We start from the raw sequence: 16568 nt of genomic DNA, 5'->3' as shown, positions 1-16568 counted from the left end.
GAATACGATCCATGGAAAAGAATACGCATTTCCGTAAACTGTAATATATTTTTCTATACAAAAATAGATCATTATGCGATATAAAATATCACTTCTGTTTTGAAAACATTATATTTCTTCTGGAAATATTCAGTATGGAATTTTAATCGTATCTGATATCGCATTAACAGAGTTAATAACAGGATCAATATTTGACTGATTTAATAATTTTAAGCTGAGTACGATATCCCATCATGCATAGATTTAACTTGAGAAATAAACTAAAGGTATTAAATGAGCAATATCCGTTTATCCTCACAGTTGAGCCTCGCATTTACATGCCACAATGGCAACATCTTTGAGAATTAATAATTGCCAATTCTAAGAAGTCCTGAGAGAGATTTTGCTGTTAATGCCACATGAGTCATAAATGTTCTCGCAGTGTAACTCAACGGAACGGGGAATTATGGGAAGACTATAGTATGGACTTTTGTAACACTAAAAATTGCATATTTTACAACATTTTTGGTAACTTAAAAAAGTAGATCTTTGCAGAATATATGATGTAAAACTAGTGATTTAAAAAAGAAAAAAGAAAGAACTCAGTGGTAAGCTAAAAAATACGCATTTCAGCTGAATTTATGTCTGATAACTTCCTCGTATTGTAGATCACCAGAACGGAAGCAGCAGTCAAACAAGCTTTCTCAGCAAGAAAGTAAAAGAAGTTAAATGGGGTACATAAGTTCTCCAAAAAGCGATAAAACACAGTGATCATCATAACAGAATCTTCTCCTAACACGTGAAAGTTTCAAAAGTAGAAAATTTTGGATATTCATTGAGTTGCATTTTTCTTTGCAACATTAAAAATTGGAATTTCTCCTTTGCGTTGTAAATAGTAAATCGTATGAGTGTTTTTCAAATAATTTTAAACATTGGTGATTTGGAAGCATTTAAAGCAGTTTGAAGAGAAAAAGGCGTGTAATATTAAGCAAAATTCAAATTTAGATTTTCTTTCCTCTCAAAGAAAAACTCTTTCATTTTCGGAAATAATAGGAAACCTCTTCCTTTAAGAACAAAAATATTCTGCATTGTAAGGTGGAAATATATTATTTAAATAGGCATGGTAATAATAATAACAAGAATGCAGTACACGTATTGCCATATATCGCGGGAAAAAATGGACAAAATTCTGAGACTTTTTTAAAGCTATTAGAAAACCTCGTCTGAGATTTAAAAAACATCGTCATATATAAAGTTGGCAAAATTTGGTGAATGTATAACACATTAAAGAAATCTAATTCAACAAGCTTTATGGACCATTTTAACCGAACTAAAATCAATTTTATGATTTAGAGACCAACAATGCTGTGCAGCATTAATTTATTCCTCTTTTTCAGATTTAAATATATGTTCTACAGTGTAAAATTTTATATGTTAGTTTAGCCTACATATGTGAAATTGTACAGACGAGGAATTCCATAAATTTCTTCAGAACTAAAATATGAAATAAGTTCTTTTAAAGATCAAACATAGAATTTTGTTAGTAGAAGAAGAAGTCGCTTGGAAATTGGAATGTTAGAGAAGCTGAGGAATTTTGAATAGTGAAGAAAAGGGGAATACACATTACAACAAAATTATGATGGTTCTTTTTAACAGAATAATGCTATTTACATGAATAATAATAATATTTCTTAAAGCATTTATCAATAATAGGAAGCTGAGTTGAATTTTACTTACTTTTCTGTTGCTATCGGCAGTATTCTCTTTCATTATTATTTATTTTGAAACGTTATTTAAAATGTTACCATCACTTTATTATGATATTAGTTATTGAATTGAAGGTATAAACAATTTTTTTATATAAGCTACATAACCACTTTTTATGACCTTGATACGTTAGGTTTATACTTCCTAGTTTGCTTCTATGCTCTTATGTTCTTTATAAATTTAACCACAGCTTCCACGTGCTTTTAGACGTTGAAAGTCATTGATCTTGATTTGGCGTGCAATAATATTTCTCACATAATCCCCCAAGACAAATGCCAGTGGGATTAAATCTGGTGGCCGAAGTTCACCGAAATGTTTTTGGCTCTGCAGGAGGCTTCTTAAGTATCAGACTACCTGTAATGCAAAAACTGGATGTCCTTCCATGCTGGAAGTTATCTTTCGTATTATATTTTAACAGCAATAACGTACTTTAAGTTGCCTAGTCATGACACATATGCAACATCCTTGTGGGATGTTAATATTGTAATTTAGCTTGTGTACGCCACGTATTGATGACCTGTCTCATTTGTGCGCAAGAGCATATCAGACCTAGGCATTGAAGAAGCAAGATTCTCTCTGGAAGTGAATACAGGCCACATGTAATTTTTTAATTTGAACTATTCGCACATTATATTTATTACTTTAAAGTGGAAGTGGAATATGTATAAATACTATGCATTCGTCATTTAATTGTTTATGCATTCACATGCATAAATAATTAAATGGCGAAATCAGAATGGCTTATAAAGCGAACCTATAATTAATAGAGAAATTACAATCACAATAATTTTATTCCTTTCACATGTAATTTACATCGTCTTTCTAACTCTTTAACTGTTTTATAGTGTATAGTTTCTCGTCAAGATGACACATTCAATGCCCGCATCTCATATTAATTACAGAAACTTGGCTGAAGTTAAAATGAATTTTTTTCTGACTTCATGTGCTTATACTTACATGCCTGTTCATAATATTGTCTTTATTTATTAACGCATTGCGTTCATGGATGTATTATGCATTGATAATACTGTGTTTTTATTATATTAATGCAGACTGCGTGTCTTGAACGTTATTTCTGCAATGCTGTGATTTATTTGCTATTTTAGGTTGTATTTAAAAAAGAAAAAAATTAAAAAAGAATATGGTAGATCTTTTCACGTAGAGAATAACATGGGTCAAACAATTTTCTCTAGAAGATTTTATGCGTCAATTTGACTTTCAGTGAGAAAATGCCGTTTTATCTTCAACTCATTTTGACTGCAATATAGGTTTTTAAACATAAGAAATATATCTCTTAAATTAACTATTTCAATAAGCAAAAAAGGAAATAGAAGAATGTACTTTAAAAATTATTTAGACCAGGGATAGGCAAATAATTTTATCCGGGGGGGGTAATAAGATTCGTTTTAGCGCATCATGTGGGCAGGGCTGTGATCTTTCAGTGCTTCTGTTATTTGCAGGACGCAATGGAAGAGAGAATAAAACACTTCTCCCTAGTAGAAATTTTTGATTCTTATTAATTTAATGTACTAAAAATAGAATTTGTTCTTATTGGGCATCAAGTGACTGCAAGTATATGCTTAGAATAGAAGAGAAACACGCCAATGTGACAATCAAAATCGCAATAACAACCTTGTATTTAGCGTACATTTTAATATATGTACTCTAAATACAAGGTTGTCATTGCGATTTTGAAGTATACTCTTTTTGATATTTAACCCTTTAACTGCTAACTGCTCTTAATTGAGAAACTTCGCGTGAGCGGCGTGCCAAATAAACGAGATTTCACTTCTTCTCGTTGCTAAGGAATGAGCGAAGTTTGAGTTTTCTGCGAGTGTTGGTCATATGCGATAGAAATAATTTCAGAATATACAATACACAGCAGATAATCCGAATATACAGACAGCAGTAAACAGACACAGCCTTCGCCGAGCACGCATTAGCGTGCGTAGTCTACTACGATGCCTTGCACCGGACGCACATATGCACCCGTAGGCCACATCGATGGTTTTTGCTAGACGCATATATGCGCCAATAGCAGTAAAAAGGTTCAATAAAACATTAGGGGTGAAATATTGTTTCACTAAGCTCGTTTTCTGATCAGTATTTTTATCTTGACAATGTACATATTCCTTTATTTAATTTCTAAATTAAAGCTGCTAGAAATGATAGGACTATGCGGATGCACATGCTTTCTAGCATATCTAATGTCCTTAACTTAGGTTGATCGCTAGTGCAGTATGCGTACACTATATTCGTAAATACACTGTAACAACTGATATGCACTCTTGCTGCTGATTTCAACAGTCTGCGTAGAAAATCTGGATGAAAATTACGTTGTAGGGTTTATATTTATTTTAACTAACATTTATTTTAAATTTAAACTATCTTTCCTGTCAAGCCTTACTTTCCCCTGGAACTGCCAATGCCAGAATATGTAAATTTTAGTAGAACGCGCAAGGATTCAAATTATCAGCGGAAGTATTCTGATTTAAATAGAAGGAAACGAGTTCGGTGTGATATATTCTTACTGCACGAGCGCGGAGGTAGTTAGCGAGAATTGAAGAACCCCGCGTTGCGGCCTGTGTGCTTGGCGGGAAGTAGTGGTAATCGTTCCAGTGAGCTTCAAGTCTGCTGAATTAGCAGCGGTATTGTAAAACGCGGTGAGTTAGTTATTTTAGAGAGCCTCGTAGTTAGAGTCTTGTCTTTTGTTTCTTTTCAGATGTCGAAAAAGGCTAAGAACTGCAGTTTGTTTGAATCATTAAACTATTAAATTAATAAACGTGAGGGATAGCTAGCTAGCTATGTTACTCAACAAATGCAGAAGTTTTGCAATCAGAATAATTTAAATGCATAGCAGTTTTCTAAATCAAAGCTCGAACGCACCATAATATATTTCAGCAGAGGGCAAATTAAGTAATCTTTTTAAAAAAGAGAAAAGCCTAGAAAAGTATACAATTGGAAACATATATAAAATGAATCTGGGGAGAAAAACGTGAGTGGCAACACTAGTTGTCATCATTTAATTACTTGTTGCTGACAGCTTAACAATGACAGGGTGAATAACTAGGTTCGGCGGATATCCAAGTCAGCCCTCAAAGTAAAACAAAAGAAAAGTTGATTTTAAACTTCTCTCGCATAAAAGAAATGGGCCGTTAAAAAATACCACGCTGTAGAAAATCGTAACAAACAAGAGTGACGTTACATTGCTATGGTAACACAGTTAGGATGTGTCGGATCTTTGCCAACTATTCTATTTAAAAGCTTCTGTTCCTCGAAAACTCTTGAGCACGAATTCGTAACGCGGATGGGTATACACTAGCCCATCCGGGAGGTAATTTATGCGCGGTATTCATTGCGCAATCAGGCAGGAATTAGGTGCCCGAATGTTACTGAAAAACACGAATGCCTAAGCTCTGTAAACACATTTGTTAGCGTAGATTGTAAAAGTAAATTATTAGAAACAGCTCTTCAAAAGAATCATCACAATCTGAAACTTTTAGAAACTAAATATGAATTTTCGGCAGTTAAGCCCTCTTAACAACAATAAAATTAGAAGAGTTTTAGAATATTCATTTAGAGGAAATATGTCTATGTTAAGTATGACCCAAAGTCGAATCCTTTATATTTAGCAATAAAGCAAAATAATATTATTAACTTCTGTGAGAATTTATTGATATTGATAACTTAGAATGGTTATATGCTCTTTTTGTAAAATGACGACGAGGGATTGGGTGAATTATTATTTCAATTAATTTAATTGGTAGACAAATTAAATGTCGGCTGTCTACTTCTGGAAAGATGCTACATTCATGAAGAGACTTCTGAAGAAATGTGGCTTGTGTTCACGTTACATATGAAGAACAATACCGAAACTATACGCAGTAATTCCATTGAGCTGCCAAAACTTAACCTAGGCTTATCTGCCAATTTGCAAAGAAAAGTAGATAACATCCCTCCCCAAGTCCCCATCATATTACGTAGATGCTGTCTAACTGGTCAATTAGTCGTACTGGTGGAAGAGGTACATATTTATTAAAATGTTTCCAATGATCGTATGGCTTAAATTAACATAGCTTTTTTTTTCTATGGGCTGAGGGAAAAAAAAAAAAAGTATTTCTCTTATTTCCACCTGATGTTTGACCTGGGTTGGAATCCATGTGAACAGGCGGGCTGCAAGGGCGTTTTCGTGGTTTTCTCCATGTGTAACGTGTATACGAGCCACTTTCTCTTAGAAATGCCTCCACGAAGATATCCCTTCCCTTAGGCAGATAGCTCTATTGTGCTTTGCCATAATAAACTAAACCAAACCAACCCACCTAACGTTTTTGCTTGGGGAAGGCGAATAGAATTTTGAACGATGTCGCCACAGTCACAAACGAAATGCTGCATTTAGTATGGCACTAATTTGTAATTCCAATTGTGTCTTATGTGATTGGACTATGTGAACAACTGTTAATAATTTTGGAAACATATGTATATGCTTACATGGGAACCATATATATTGAATGGCATGTGCTTCTCATATTGAATGTTTGCGAGGTGGTTTGAGGTAAAAACATGTTTTTATTTCAGATAATATGGATATACTTTTTATATGCCTTCTTATTTGTATAATAAGTTATTAAAAATATTATCATTATTTAGAAACACGTTTGATTTAATGGAAATTCATGTGAATACGTCAGTTAAATTTCAAGACTTTTCGTAAGCAATACAAATTGCTTCATTTAATGGAATTGAGTTATCGATTATTATTTATAATTTAAGATAAAAGAAACCTGTGTCTTATAAAAGCGATATAAAATAACGGTGTATTAAATTTTCCTTTTTTCGCGGTAAGTTATAATATGTAGAACATTTAGTTCAAGTATATTTTCTCTTAACTCTTATGCTACTATATACCACACGTGATTCTGTTTGTGGAATATGACGTTGGTACTTGTCTCCTATCTAAAAAGAAAGCAGGTTTTATTTTATTGGTTGTTTTGACACACATTTGGCTGAACTTCAACGATCTGTATTGACTAAATAAGTTCTACTGTTTTTAAAACTTAGTTCTTTAGTCTTTTGCAATGATGGAACGAAAAGAGTTGAGGAAAATGAAGCACAAACATATAAGCTTTTTTATAAATGAAAGAAACGAAAATGGAATACATATAGAGAACGAAACGAAAGTATTTGGTAAACATTTGGTAAATAGAAGTGGCCGTCAAGATAAGATTACAATCCAGCCGGATTTACGATTTTGATGGCCTGTTGTTTGGATATCAGTGCAAACTGTCTAGACAACAGAATGCCAGAACATGCAGCCGATCATCGAGTTCAGATAATCGAGCAGGTTTCCGATTGTGATACCTGCAAAAGTACGAAAGGTATTAACTGAAGCAGTGAAAACGAATTCGTGGCTGAATTTTTATATACATGGTACCGTGTACCGCAAGCATCGTAGGACATTTCTTAGAATATTTTCAAACCATTATTGTTGTTTATAACAAAAAGGTCTCGTCCATATTGCCACTCCAAGAGTTACATATATTTGCAGAACGATATTCTTGCTGTTATGGCTAATGCTCACTTGTCTGACCTATAGTCATCCCAAGCCCACGAAATTTCTCGTGGCAAGGAACGCAAGTTTACGCTTGTCGTTGCTAAACAGCCTTGAGCACCTTACAGTTGACAATGCGATTTAGCTCAATTCCACCCCTAATTTTGATGGAAAGCACCCCCGAGGGAACGGGTCCAAGAGTCTCCCACTCCTCTTCCCCTGCCAATCAACCTCTCGAGAGGACTTTCGGCTTGCCGCATATTTAGAGCGCTTTTTAGAGTTGTGCCGGGCTCTTCGACACGGTAGTCAGCGAAGCTAACCACTATACCGGTTGCGCGGCACGATATTTTTTTCAGAGTAATATCCTTCAACTAAAAATTAAACGGTGTTACGTCTAGGTTTCGTTAGTTCAATCAGCATTCCCTTGCGATCTATCTAGGATTCTGGTCAATCAGCATTTCCCTGTCAGTCTGTCTAGGATTTTGGTAATCTCGCTGATGCTGGATCGATATGGAATAACCATACGTTTAAATTTTAGAATTATACTTTTCTAAACCATTCTAATCAGACATTAAACTGGGAGAAAATTAGTTAAATTATTACTAAAATTTCGATAAAATTATGACAGATGACTGTTTCTGTCAAATGTAATCAGATGGAAAGAAGAACAAATCATGCTGGTTTAAGAAGATCTTACGACTGTAATATTCACCAACAAGTATTTTTTTCCTTTTATCAAAAACAATATAATCTCATTTTTATCCAAAATATTTCAAAACGAGGAGTATATCAAAGTTATCTCATCCTTTGAATTCCAAAATTGGAAGATTACCTTCTTCTGTCACCTTATCTATCTATAACTGTGTTTATTATTTTTTAATCTGTTTTTTTTTTTTTTTTTTTTTTTTTTTTATTTTTATCACTCATTCCTGAAGATGGGCACCCACGCCTCTTGGAAACATTTGATAAGCAAACAGTTTATTTCTCATTATCTTGTAATGTGAGTAGGTTTGTTTGCTCATGACCTAAATATTTCCGGAGGAATTTAAATTACTATTATATTTAGTTTTTTCCTTTCGTAACAGATACCTTCTAGCATTCTCAAAAATCAGAAAAGAAATTGCCCTTGACGAAGCCTGCCCTGACGAAGCAAAGGAAAAGAGAGGTTTCAATGGTGTTATGTGAATACGAGCCACTTACCCTTAAAAAATTCTGTATACGGAAATTTAGTTATTCTGATTTGAATTTGATAAAAATATTTAACATTTTGGATAATATTTTCTTTAAATAGATCAGTTTCATATGCCAACAGTTTGTCTTTTTAAATTAGAATCGAAAGCAGAAAAATTGTAGATTTTTAGTAGTAGTTTCTTTTAAAGAAATATTGAAATAATGTGCATGATAAATCTAAATTCGATGTAAATACTTATTTCCGTAAAGGTGATTTAGGCTGATATCATTAAGCATCTGTAAAAAGGCTTCGTAAAAAAATGTATTTCTATTTTCATTCTCTCCGTGTTATTATATAAGATTTAAATAACCGTAAATTTAATTTTAACATTTTATAACATTAATAAGTGATTGAGAATAAGAAAAAAATTCATTATAAAGATATTTGTTCCAAATATTTTTGTATGTGTTAGAGAGTTAAAAAGAGAAGACATTCTTCTTTTTCTTTCATGGCGGCATAATTTAAGGAAAAAAATTGCCTTTGACAAAGCCTGTTATATTTCGGAAAAAAAATATTATTATCATTATAATAAAAACACGGTTTCTTCTGCGTATTCTGCATATTTTTTAAAGTCATTCAACTACTATTTGAATAAGTGATGGCTTTCGGAATGCTATAGTGTTTAACCGATATTTCAAATATTAGCAGGTGTTTAAATAATAAAAACTGGATCACGTTTCGAAACTGGTAAATATAAAGGGAAGGATCTGAAAGGTTTCAGATTTAACATTTTGAGTGTTACCTTTATTTATTAAATATGTGCTTCGCACTTAAATCATAAAATTCAATTCAACATCAATATGGCAAAATAATTTAAAATTGAGCATATCTTTAGAATTTCCGATACACAGTCTCACGCGCTGGAGATATTTTTTTTTTTTTTCCCTCTACAACGTTCCCATTACTAGCTTTAAAATAATTGAGTTTGTTAATCAAAAATTCGTTAAAATTTTACAAAATATGAAACCAATAATAAAACAAATTCCAAATTTCAAATTTGGACTTCCAGATGCCCATATTCGCAGTAGGATTACGTCATTCAAAATCAGATGACTGTAGGTACCCTTGTTTTATCACAATGCGAGAAACATACATACATTTATGCAGATACTTCATTCTTTAATTTCTTCAAATATAATACAGGACGATAATATTTGGTGGCAAAATTCTGAAAAGCGAAACGGACATTCAGAGTGATGGGACGCAAAACCGAAAACCGAAAAACGAAAACAAAAACAATAGTCCCTCAGGGACAAAGCCCCTTTGGACTAAAAAAAGAATGTACTGTATTTTAACTAACATAACTGAAGCTTGGGATCTGTCCACTTTTTCGTATAATGTCAATTATCTCTTTCATAGCAGGAATTCTCAAGTGTTTGGCTGTAATAAATTACCTCTTACCAATTTATTGAGATTTTTATTTTTATTTTTATTTTTTTATCTTCGTTTTGTATTTTTTGTAGTTAGATTTGGAAAGCACTTAGTATTCACATGCCCCTCTATTTAAAATAATGCATGTTAAAAACTTGCATGTTAATAATATTTTTTTTATTTAAGTAGTTTAAAACATCAGTTTTAGGAAAATGCTGAATGACAAAGTATGTTCAGCATTAAAACTATTTAAAAATAAAAAAACAAGTGAAGTCACTCACAAACTTGATTTTAGTTTGATATAGAAGGGTCGATAACTAAATGGTAGAAAAGTGAGAGCATTTCCGAACGAATTAAGTTGAAAGTAGTTCATTAAATAAATTTTTTTTAGTATGATTCTAAAAATCAGTTTTAAAATGTTATCATTCCAGAAAGATGAAATTCCTTTGCAGAAATTTTTATGATCCTAATGGTAGCTAAAATGAAACTTTTTTGCTACATCAAATTAAAGATTTCTGTTTAAATAATTCGATCATTTCAGAAGGATATTTCATAATTTTGTGTGAATGAAAGCTAAAAAAAAACAATTACTGCGTCAAATTAAAAAGGATTATTTTAATAATAATTTCATCATTCCAGAGCAATAAAATTCCTTTTCAGTACTTTGTAGGATTCCAATGAAAGCTAAAACGAAACTTTTATGTTAAGTTAAATTAAAAAACGATTGTTTTAAAATATTTTCCGCATTCCAGAACGATAGAATTCTTTTTTAGGGTCCTAATGAAAGCGAAGATGAAATTGTTTTGCTACTTTAAATTAAAAGGGATTTTTTTCTAAAATTATTCTGTGCCCAAACGCGCATATTTATAATATTATAGATGCCTATTTATTTGATATAATGGGGACAAATACTCTTCGAATTATAGTTATTAATTTAATCTAGTTAATTTAATGTTGGATAAAGATGAATGAAAATACTCATCCGCAGTTACTTTTGTGGTATATAATTTATTAGGCATAAAACTGTAATTAACGCACGCACAATATTATATAGTGTGCTGTCGTAGCTAAATTTAAATATGAATGTTTTATCTCGCCCTCAAGTTAAAAATAATTACCATTTCGGTATTTACAAAATTGTACTTTATTTTGGTTAGCAGTTACAAAAGTTAACCATTTAATACAAAAATGATCATTTTGAACTTATATGAATCTTCTGGATTAGTGATCTTTCATAGATTACGTTATGACTTCCCTGACGAAGGATAGTTACGAGAAAAATTTGTAACTTTCAAAAATGCAAAATTTATAGGTTTTCAGGTAGTAATCTAGTTAATCGGGATAAGTAAGTTACCTGAGATTCTATTGTTAACAGCATTTTTATTTCAGATTTGCTGAAGTAGCTAAATACTGTTAATAACAACGGAAAACTGCCGGCTGTATTTAACATTCATGTTGACTTTCTTCAAAGAGCATGAAATATTTGGAGGAAGTCACAAAGCAACTTTTATTAATTACATTTGCCAAAACAACGTATAAAATATATCAAACTAGGTCGTAAATGACCTACTAACTGCGATTAAAATTCAGCGGGTTTCAAAAGGTCAAAATGATCGTTAGTTTCGCTGGACAGATTCAGGAACATCCTTATTGGTCGGGTTATAAGTTTGATCAAGCTGCTGTAGAAAAGTTGAGATTATTTCTCACGTTAAGGAAAGGTTCATGAAAAAAAAAAAAAAAAAAAAAAAAAAAAAAATTAATATGTTGTGATTAATAGACGTAAGGAATGCATCCATATTGTTTGTCTGTGAGGAAACTGGTCTAACTAGTCAAGCCGAATGGAGTTTAAGGTACGCATCGTTGACTTCAATACATCATGTTACGTTTTTTACGCTGTAAGTCTTCATTTGTGTGGAAAAAGAAAAGTACGTTTTCGTTAAAAATGATTGATCGTTCAAGTTTTACTAAAAAGTAGCTGAAAGGCCACACGCAAAGACAGAGGTAAAGTTAAAATCTCCAGACTACATTATGATTTAAATTAAACAAAATCTTTTATATTTGTAACTGTTGTAATTATGTTTATTTATTGCAAAGAATTTTAAATTCAGAGTTCAGATTTAGATTTGAAAATAATAAAAGAAATATAAATATTGTAAATTTTTCTCAAAATATGGTCTGTGACCCGAAGATTTCTAAAACTTTGATGAATTATAATTTTTGCTTCTGTTTACATTTCGTAATTGAAGAGGTTTGCATTATTTATGGCATTACTGTCTTCCAATATATTGAGACGAAGCAAAGGTTTTTCATTCTTGGTAATACAGCTTTATGTAAAGAATTTAAATCATACTGTATAGTCATTAGGTTAATTGGAGGCAAAAAAGCTGAAAAATATGCAACCACCTTCGCCGGGAATCGAACCACGGACCTCTGGAATACCGGCCCAGCGTGCTACCGTTACACCACGAAGGCACGCTAGGGAAGTGGGAGAAATACCTTATATACTTCCCTTTTTAAAGGGCGACTAGGGTTTTAGGGGACCTAGTCGCCAAATCCTGGGTGCGGAGAATCATCATCCACAACCCTTTCAGTTCGGGCGCCATTTGTAGAGTCATTAGGTTAATTGGAAGCAGAAAAGATGAAAAATATGCAACCGCCTTCGCCGGGAATCGAACCATGGACCTCAATACCGGCTCAGCGTGCTACCATTACACCACGAAGGCACGCTAGGGAAGTGGGAGAAATACCTTATAATACTAGTCTTTGAAGAAAGCTTTCTGACATAACGTTATTTCTAGAACTGATTCTCTTTTTCAGCGTCAAAATGTTTGAATGTGTAAGTATGAACATTCAGTGTTCCGTTTTGTTATGTTCATAATGATATGAATGCTTGTATTCAGGAAATAAAAATTTTGAGATTAATTGCAATAAAGAAATGGTTGGGCTAATCGTTATTAGTTTGAATGTATTGAGGTTTGGTTGGTTGGATTGCTTTATGTGATTACGTCAAATCCTCGAGGGCTATCTGCCCAAGAGGACGAATGCCTTCGTGGAGGACTTTCTAAGGAAAACTGGCTCGTTATACACTTTACACATGGGGAAAACTACCAAAAAGCCCATGCTGCCAACTCGTTCACGGGATTCGACCTCAGACCGAACTACCAGTCTTCAGCGACTTCACCGCTAGTGGGCCCAGATGGATTGAGAGTCAGAGTTTAAAACTTACCCCCGACACCAAAATATTTAGATTACTTGGGTATATGTAGTAGCTACGGGCTGCATTATTGGCATTGTCGTTAGTTTAACTGTCTATCAGATGCCTCAGTATTTAGCATTACTATAAGTAAAAATAAATAATTTGAGCTGTGTCGGGGCGGTCCCAGTGTGCTGTTATCGTTAAACATTGATTTGACAAGGTGAGTCGTGATCTCACCTTTAATCAAATCAAATCAATCAAAGAGCGATGTTACTAGATATTAGCGGATTCGTTTATTACTCTTGATTTAATTAAAGAATACTTTTTAGTTCATAAGCCATTTTAGCTTGAAAACGCTTTGTCATTCTAATGGTTTCATCTTAAAAAACTCTTTGTATCCTTAGCCGCTTCATCAAAAGTTATGCAGGCATCACCCACGTTTCGAAAATCTCTTCATTCGATCTTTTAGGGTATTAAAAGATAGAATTACAATTTATCTAATTTATTAGTCAGTTCTTTTTTAACCTTTTATTTCTTTCTTTTTTTCCTTTTTAATATTGGATTGTACGTTGAAGATAATAAAACAAAAATAATCAGCTTAAGTTACACACATTTGCTGTACTGTAAATTTCTGTAATGCTGCAAATAATGAAAGTTATACAGAATGATTTTGCTTTAATGTCTCCAGCATTTGTTCTTCTGTGTTATTTGCTACTTACGTACTATACCATCGATCGGCCAAGTAATCAACCAAGTATCTCTGGCTATGAATGCCCATTTCTTTTAGAATTGGTTAGGAGAGCGCACTGCGATAGGGCCCGGGTTCGAATCCCGGAGAAGGCATGGTTGTAACTGTCTATCCCTTCAAAGGAGGCAAAGGTGGCCCACCTGCTAGCTGCCTCCATACTAAAGTGACTGCCACTTCTGGCCTTAGTAGCGGGCCAAACCGAAGTCGGCAGAGGGCCCGCCATTGGCTAAAAGTAATTCCTTTAGAATTCTGCAGTAACGATTGGGAATTGTCTCTCATTGTCGAAATTTTCGCAAACGGTCGGTAGGATGATACGTAAATATCTAGTATTTTACTAAATATTGAATTGTTCGCCTTTGGGCATTTTATGGTACTTTTGCAAGATAAAGAGATAAAGCGTTCTTTATGTGGTCCTTTGTATAAAAAAACCTGTTATTTAGCCAATCTTTTCAATCAGACCTCATATATATATATATATATATATATATATATATATATATATATATATTCATAATGTGCGTTGTATGCGTTTTTCAGAGACCAAAAAATATTCCAGAGCTCAGAAAAGACGATTCATGTTTTGACGATTTCCTGGTATTGACAGCGCCGTGATCCCTAACTTCTCGAAAAGCCGAGGCACTGAGGGCGTTGACTGCGACCAATTATTTGATTAAATTGTCATTTAACAAAAGCTGTTCTAAATCCGTGGTTCCTGTTTATTTTTCTGCGCAGTTCCCCCTGACAAACACATTAAGCCTACTTGTCTTGACAACCAACTTAAAACAACACATCAATCCGATGCATATAAATAAAAAAATTATTAATGAAATTTATCAGTATTTGTGTTTTTAGGTGTGAAACTATATGTCAGCATTTTCTCCAAGCAGAAGTATATAAATATGAGGTAAAATTAAGAATCTGTCTTAAAAGTATTTAAAAACATTTTTGAACTAATTTTTTAAATAAAGACAAAAATCGCACAGGTACGTAGAATGTTGAATCCGTAACGAACATCAAGGATTTTGATGTCGTAAAATGTTGAAATGTTGATCCATTAAGAATAAGAAACTGGCAGCCAAGGCAGGTTAAATCTTCATTTTTATTTCAATAAACATGTTACGGTCACAAACAGCTTGATACATTATTTGTGCCTGTTTCGAAATGTTTACATCATTGATAGCTTTGCAGTAAAAGGAGAGCAGCAGTCAGCGGTCCAGCTAGGCCGAAGTGTAGAAAGCAAGTGCATGATGTTCAGGGCCAAATCTGAATACAATTAGTTTGGATTCTAAGTGCATTTTGATTGGATAATTAATACTGTTGTAAAATTATTACTGGCTGTTTTAGCTCCATTTACATTATCAGTGTTATATGAAAGTCATATGCCATGAATTAGTTTGGAAATGACGCAGTGTAGAAAGATATTACTATTTTTAGAATAAAGAAAGGAAATACAAAATTAAGCATTAAGGAGCTATTATTAATTTAAATTATAATTTATCCTTTATATATTTTTTAACTTTATATATATATTCCTTTTCTTACTTTCATAATTTAATATTAGATAACCGAAACTGGTTCTTTCCTTTTAATGGACGCCAGCTCCCAAATGTGCATTAAAGCGCCAAATGCGGTAACCTGATTGTATCACGTAAGCAATGGTATCACTGTAGAAGATCTATCTATCTTTGGAGGAATGGACATCAGTAATTTTCCATCTAGATTTTTTCAGTTGCTTTTGTGTTGAAATGCAGATTGACATTCTTTGCCAAATTTATGGCCGATGTCAAATTTATGTAATTCTTTCAGGCTTCCTCTTAAAGAAACATCAGAAAATTGCAAAATTTGGCATCGCGCACAGCAATAGTGCGCACATTAATCATTCATTACAGTTGAGACCGCTTAATGTCATCATGTTTGTCCACGGCTATTCAGATAACATTAAACGATAAGAAAGAGTAACTATCCTTCAAAATAGCAATGGAATTTAACTAATTTAATGTAAAAAGGTTGATCTTTTTACATTTACATCTTATTTTTTCATAGCATTTTAATTAGGAAAATGCAAATGTTTACGAACTGTTCATAATGTCTTTAATGCAAAAGTTTATTTATGAACTGTTTAAAACGTTTCTGGAAATTTATTTGACCGTAACTGTGGAGAATTAAGATATTCGGAAGATATCTCTGATATCTGATTGGAAGAGAACATACCAATGTAAAATTTTAAATTAAGCAAAAAGGAAATCTAAAATTTTCGTATATAATTTTAAGAATTTTTTTCCAAGGGGGGGGGGGAAATCTGCAGAAAATTTTTAATGCAGAAATTAAAAGTGCTTTTGGTTATATATTGCTGAAATGTATGGCTATATCTGTTTAAAACGATATGTTTCTGTTGCAAGAGATACCATTGCAAGAAATTGTTTATTTGCATATGATGTTTTGCTTTATAGTTAATACTATAAGAATATGAAAATTACTCATTATTTTCATTGGTCATAAACAGATCTCTAAAGGCAAACGGAATCAACGAAATGCAAACTCAGTAAAGCGTAATATTATACAATCATGATGTACAGAAACATAGTAACCATGAACGAAAAGTTTCCTTTTATTGACTTGGCTTGCTGAAAATAATTTGCGTTTAAAAATTACTTTTATTAAAAAGAAGAGCAAAATGTAATTTTGTTTCTGAACTTGTCTTCCGTCCTTACAATCATGGTTGAGGAAT

The 16568-nt window shown here is 32.8% G+C and overlaps 1 protein-coding gene across 1 annotated transcript in view; it reads left to right on the top strand.

Moving 5' to 3' along the window:
• The window catches only part of LOC118185686 (uncharacterized), a 92583-nt gene that overhangs the window by 31744 nt on the left and 44271 nt on the right, over positions 1 to 16568 (top strand). The gene's annotated exons all lie outside the window — the stretch shown is intronic.

Source organism: Stegodyphus dumicola, chromosome 2 (assembly GCF_044657685.1).
Source record: "Stegodyphus dumicola isolate Sdum_Otavi_A_Nest chromosome 2, ASM4465768v1".
NCBI lineage: Eukaryota > Metazoa > Arthropoda > Arachnida > Araneae > Eresidae > Stegodyphus > Stegodyphus dumicola.
The sequence above is the reverse complement of the archived record's forward strand: the minus strand, read 5'-3'. Positions and strand labels throughout refer to the sequence as shown.